Source organism: Seriola lalandi, unplaced genomic scaffold (assembly GCF_002814215.2).
Source record: "Seriola lalandi dorsalis isolate HSWRI2012SDOR001 ecotype SW California unplaced genomic scaffold, Sedor1 jcf7180002054554, whole genome shotgun sequence".
NCBI lineage: Eukaryota > Metazoa > Chordata > Actinopteri > Carangiformes > Carangidae > Seriola > Seriola lalandi.
In genome coordinates, this window is record NW_019525107.1 from 1,127,993 (window position 1) to 1,134,274 (window position 6,282).

A 6,282-nucleotide genomic window follows, 5' to 3' on the forward strand; every position below is an offset into this window, starting at 1 on the left:
TCTGCATTTGCGTCTTTTTTTTGCAAGACCTCTCAGTTTAGACAAAAAGAGAGCAGAGAATCATAAGTCTTAATGTCCTTAAAGGTCCCATATTTTACACTTTTGCTGTGTTTATTTGAAGTTCTGATATCAATAAGAAGATATATTTGTGGTTTTAAGAACCAAAATCCATCTCAATGTAGTTTTACATCTCCTCTCTCAGCCAATCAGAGGAGACCCCCTGGGACCTTTAAAACCCACAACTTGTAGCAGGTGGCAGGTACCAGTCCACATTTTAGATTGTCCTTTCTCTCCTAAGACACGGATCATCACTTCCTGTTAGACTGTGAGCTACAACTTGAGTCCTGGGCTGCCATCAAAACGTCAAAATAATTTCCTTTCCTAACCACTTTTACTTGACCTTGATGGAAAACGTCATAAGGTCAAGGAAAGATCTGAACACTAAGCCTTCTTTTATTTAAATAACTTTCAAAAACAAAGCAAACAGGATTGAAATGTTGAGAAAATCGACATGAAAGAAAAATATGAAAAGAGAACCATTAAAATAATAATTAAATAGAAATAAGGAACTGAGCAAGAGATCAGAATAAATATTCTGACATAACTTTTCCTGGCATAGGAATTGTTAAGTAGAGAAAATTCATTTTTAGTAGGACTACATTCAACAATGGGAGGGGATTTGGTGAAACGACATTTATGTATCCTGTAGGCTATAGTATGTTATGATAATGATATTGTTAACTAGAAATTCAACTGGACAGATTTAAAAGATAAGAAATCTGTATTTGTGGATTTGGGTTTCAGTCGATCAGACAAGGATTTCCATAAGTTTTGCATTGTGTCACAAGCATAAAACAGGTGCTCTTTTATTTGTACCTTCACGTGGGCCTGCCGAATTGAAACTACAATGTTGAGTCGCTTTAAATGTCGCTGCGGCAATGAATTATGGGACGGCATTTCTCCTTTGCTTTCTCAGTGTTTCTTACGCTAAAGGAGATAAGATAGGAAGCATTGAATCTCCTTTCCTTATCATTTAGAGAATTAGACTTTCTCTTGTCATGGCTGCCTCTTAGATACTTCCGGGTCACTTCACTCAGGAACAGTCTTAAGTAAAAAAAAAAAACAAAAAAACAACTTTTGACTGCATGCTGTTTATAGCCAATATATTTTTACATGATGGCAAAGTAGCACCATTAAGCGAATTGCCGAATCGGCGGTTAGTAGCTGCTGTTTGCAAAGTACTCATGGATGTCAAACCAACCATCACTGGAATACTTCAACCCTGCAGAGAACTTCAAAACATGGTGATTCTCAGGCGAAATATCAAGCGTCTTCTGTTCTCTGATTTTATAAGTGGATTCATGGACTTTTATTCGTGGTGGACAAGAGAGATAATGATATCCTCGGAAAATGTAAGTCACACTAAATCTAAAAATATATGTATTATGTCTGTGTGTTCAGATTTGACTTGGTTAAGGAGTAAGATTTTGACGCACGGGCGCTAAGGGTTTTAGAAGTACCATGAGCTCCGTCACACCACAGCTGCTACTTTCCTGTAGTTTCCTGGATACACCTGTCCTTCTCACCTGACGCCTTATGTTTGCTTCACGAATGTGTGCCTCACATTCAGAAAACCTCTGTCCGAAGTCGACTGTCCCCAAACTCCATCAGTATGTGGGCGCCAGGGAGACGCAGGTCATATCTCTCCCACCCCTTGTTCCTCAGGGTTCAACCTGAGAGCCTCTCTTTCCCACTCACTTTCCCGGCCAGCGGCTAACAGAATAACCCACGGCCGTAACATGCTGAATTGTAATCGTTTGTCTTCATGCAAGTCTGTTAGCTCAGAGTGGGCTCAGCTTCTCTAACACCGCCACAGGGGCTGCAATCACATTAGGTTGCTAATGGAGGTTTGGGTCGGTGTGTTTAGCTGGAATGAAATGGCCCTGAGGTCAGTGATTCCACAGAGGGCGACTGTGGATGACCACAGAAGCACAAGCTCATAGTTTTTAATAAGTGTCCACTATTTGGATGCACCTGTTTTTTTGTTTTTTTTAAAATTATAAAGTAAACAATGGAAAGAAGCAGATGGGAGCAGAGAGAGAAGTAGGAAGGAGGTTCAGGTGCCCATGAAAGCATCAAATAAACTCCTTGAGCAAAACACTGCATCACCACCAGATTATTTTTTAATAGCCATCACATTGTCAAGGAGGTTATGTTTCCACCAGTGTCCATTTGTTTGTTTATCAGCAGTGTTATGCAAAAAGTACAGGAGGGATAGGACATTGGCCAGGGAAGAAAACATAACATTTTGGTGCTGGTCTGGTTAAAGGTCCAGGAATTATTTTTTTTTCAATTTCCTTAACATTGCGAGATAGGAAATTTTTGTAAGTTTCTCAGGGAATGATGTATGGATCTTGATGTAAAAAAAATCCGACATAGCCTACTTATATTGTTGTGATCTATGACTTTCTACCGTTTAGTGTAGATTCAGATAATATTCCTGATCTCAGACGTGTAGTGGTGTAGTGTGTTTGGTCTAGGTGGAGGTACAGTATGTGCTCTACAGAGTGCCATTCTAGTGTTGTTATTAAATTAAATTATAAAAAACATACTGTGCCTACTTCAGAATTTATTATATCGAAAATCACTCCAAACAGCATCTTATTAGAATGGTTTAATTTACTGGAACATAGGCACACACTATACCAGTCAGCTTCCTGTATCCTGTATTTTTGACAAGGACTGTTAGCCAATGTGCGCTGTTCAGTTTGACCAACTTACTCAGTGGGAGGACTCAACTCTCTGATGGGCTTGACACAATGTCAGGTGTAATTGCTGGTGTTTCTTTATGCAGCACAGCTGACAGATGATGATCACAGAGAGAGAATCTGTATCTTGACTTGTTGAATTTCATTACTGGGAATGTTTTCACATAATGTATGTTGATCCAAAGAGAAGCAGCATCCTCTGAGCTATAGGCTACTCCACATGTGTGGGAAGTTCTCCACTTTGAGAGATGGGTAAAACATCAGTAATGGTACTGATCTGAGGTGCTATGCCAGCAGTCCATCAGACAGCTAGTCTATGAGTTCAAGTCGTACATCACTGGGGGCACTGACCACATCACATGTGAAAGGAGAGGAGATTGTGAACATTTCAGTTTCCAGTGCTTTGAAGTCTTCAAATTGCTTGGAAAACTCACCATGCTACACTTAAAACATGGCTGCATATCTGTTGGGTTGATGAGCAGATGGGAGTCTTTTCTTCTAGTGTGGGAAGGCGTGTGAATGTGTTGCACTCCACCCGTGGAGAGAGGAGCAACGGCTTTTTCATCAAGGCCTTTCATAGGTTGTATTTCTTATGTGCAGAGAGACACTGTCCTTGCAATTTTGAATTCTGTTCATCTAGCCAACCAGTCTGCACTGGTTTGTCTAGGGATGTTCTGTCCCTTTATCTGACAAAACCCCTGGATCTCTGATTTCAGGGCCTACACTCTCTTGAGCATTGTGCCCCGGCTGAGCCACCTGACAGCTGTGTGGTAGCCCAGATCAGCCTGTTCAGTCTCATGTTCCCCCAACAGCGCAACAAATTGCCTGTGATTTAATGCTCTTGCCCTAATGAAGTTTACAACTTTTGTAACAACATCAACCACAGTTTATTTTCAGTATTGATTAGCAGCTCTTGATGAGTAATGCAATGCAGAAATAATAGATTCTGTTCAGGGTTAATCTCAGTAACTTTGTCCTGCATCCTCCTCAAAAGGCCAACATTTCTCCTGGTTAAATTAGGACACCCATCAGCTGTGACTTTTCCTACTGTGGTCCTACCTTTTTCATGCATGAATTTACCTCAGCAGATAAATCGGTACCGGCTGTTGTCCCTTTCATTGATTGAATGGAAGGCAGGTCCTATGTTATTTCCAAGTCTTTGGTTCTTCCTTTTATGAAGATCAGTAGCTGGGCTGTGTCCCGCTCATCACAGCTCTCATCCAGGGCCAAGGAGAAAGAAGTTGAAATTGTCTCTCTTGCTTTCAGCTGTAGCTCCTGATTTCCCACAGTGTCCTCAAACCACCTTGTAACCATTCACCTTCAGAGGGACAGCTGTTGAAAAGGCTCCGGGCAGAGTATTGCCACATCTACCAGGCACTCTGATAAATTCCCCATCAGAAAATGGTTTGCTGCTTTTGGTAGTTTTCTGAGCTAAAAACCAGAAGGATTTTTTTTACCTTCATAATTAAAATGGTTTGTCTTATACCTGTTGGGCCAGGTAGAACCATCATGAAGGCCAGTTCCAGCCCGCAGACCGTATTATGCCCAGGTATGAAATAGACAATTATTATTGATACAGTTATTGAAAGGAGTGGTCAGTCATTCTACATGACACTAATGAAAATATGTAGTCTTACACAGTTTACTGAGGTAGAAACAATGTTGCTCAACTTCCTGGTGCAACCAGTATATCAAGCAATATGTATTCTATATCCCGAGTCCCTTAGCCTCCCCTTCCCCAGTATTTCCTCGAGGGAAGGTCTAATCCCCGCTGCTTCTAATCCTGTACTGCTGGGACCAATTCAAATCCACGTGGGACTTAACGCCCTGTAATGCCTTTACAAGTAGTTGCATAAAGCTGACATCCCATTCGTTCTGGGTAGGATTCTCAGCCTGGATTACAAGGCAAATTCTGAAATAATTAATGTGAGTTGGCAAAAGAGGATGCCAGGGGTGACTTCAACCCCATTTCGAAGAATAGTCGGGTATTAATTTCACAATCGAACAATCCCTGACACCTTGTTGGACTTCAGTGCCTCTCATTCAAGTATCTATCTATTCTGATCCTGATGGTTGTTAAAGGTTGTTGTTTTCCCTCTGCATCCTTTTGAGATCATCCTGAGTTGTAGTGAGGCAAACCACTGCATCGGGGATTTGTAACTCACACCTTTCACTTTGTAACCATGTATTTGATTATAAACAAAGGTTTGGGATTACCATCAGTTCTGGCATTTGCGGAGTTGTACATTTGTATTTGACAAGCACTCATAGGTTATATTGTTCTATTGTCTGCAAGTAAAAACCCCGAGCTGCTCCTGATGAGTACAGGGGTGAATGTGGGGCTTTGTAAGGTGCTTCACACCACATTGTACCTGCACTCCATTTATCATTTATATCTTACCATGCAAGTCATGAGTTCTGTCATAAAGACTATGATATTCTTTATTCTATATTTTTCTTACCTTAAAAAAAATCCCATGATCTAAGGATTTAATCTAACTGTGCTTTAGTCAGTCTCTCAATACTTTCTGACTTCCCCAGCCTGTCTGTGGCACTCGGATTCATGCATTCCTTTTTTTTTTTTTTAAGTATATTTTTTGGGCTTTCCCATGCCTTCATCCGACAGCACAGTAGAGAGACAGGAAATGGGGAGGCAGAGAGAGGGGGAATGACACGCAGCAAAGGCCGTCCGACGCGGGACCCGAACCGGGGCCAACTGCAGCGAGGACTGCAGCCTCCACACATGGGTGCCTGCCCAGACCACCACGCCACACGACGCCCCAGATCCATGCATTCTTGCTAAAGACATAAATCATTCAAAACAGTAAATAGGAGTATATAGTATGTTTGTTGGGTGCTATTTTCAGCCACAGATTAATAATACACATTTGTAGTACTACAGAACAGTGTATTTGTGATTGACTTAAAAAAAACTCCAGTACCCATATTCATCATAATGAATATGAGGACTGTAGTTTTTGGACAGCAAGTTTGTTTGTTTTGGGGGGTTTTATGAATACTATAAAATACTTGTAAATAACAAATAGTAATGACAGTACACCTTATATCACCATAAATCAAGCTTGGATTTGGTTGTAACCACGAGTGTATTGGCCAGTAAAAAGTAGTAGATATTCCCTCTGATTGGAGATCATAAATCAGACTTGATTCAACTTAAACTTTACTGTATTTTAAAGGAGCATTTTGCAAGTTTTCTTTACCGCCAAACATGGTTTCTTGCTGGGAGCGGCTGGTGGTGATTTTCGCTTGACAAGAGCGTCGGCCATTGTTGCATTTACAAGACAAGAGGTTATAATATGCCCTCTTAGCAGGGCTATGACTTCAGGGCCGATTTGAGGCTACAATGAATCGCTATCGGCAAGTGATGACATGGGCTGTGGCTAGCTGGTTAGTGTGCTAACTTTAGTAGAAGAAAAGACGTGATAAAGACCAGTGTTAACACTGCCGTTGCTTTCCACTGCTGGAGACAGATCTTGCAGAGTAAAGGAAAGAA

General features: G+C 41.1%; 1 pseudogene; it reads right to left on the reverse strand.

Moving 5' to 3' along the window:
- Positions 1-3,077: 3,077 nt before the first annotated feature.
- LOC147818600 (general transcription factor II-I repeat domain-containing protein 2B-like) lies at positions 3,078-3,840 on the reverse strand (annotated as a pseudogene).
- Between the last annotated feature and the right edge of the window lie 2,442 nt (positions 3,841-6,282).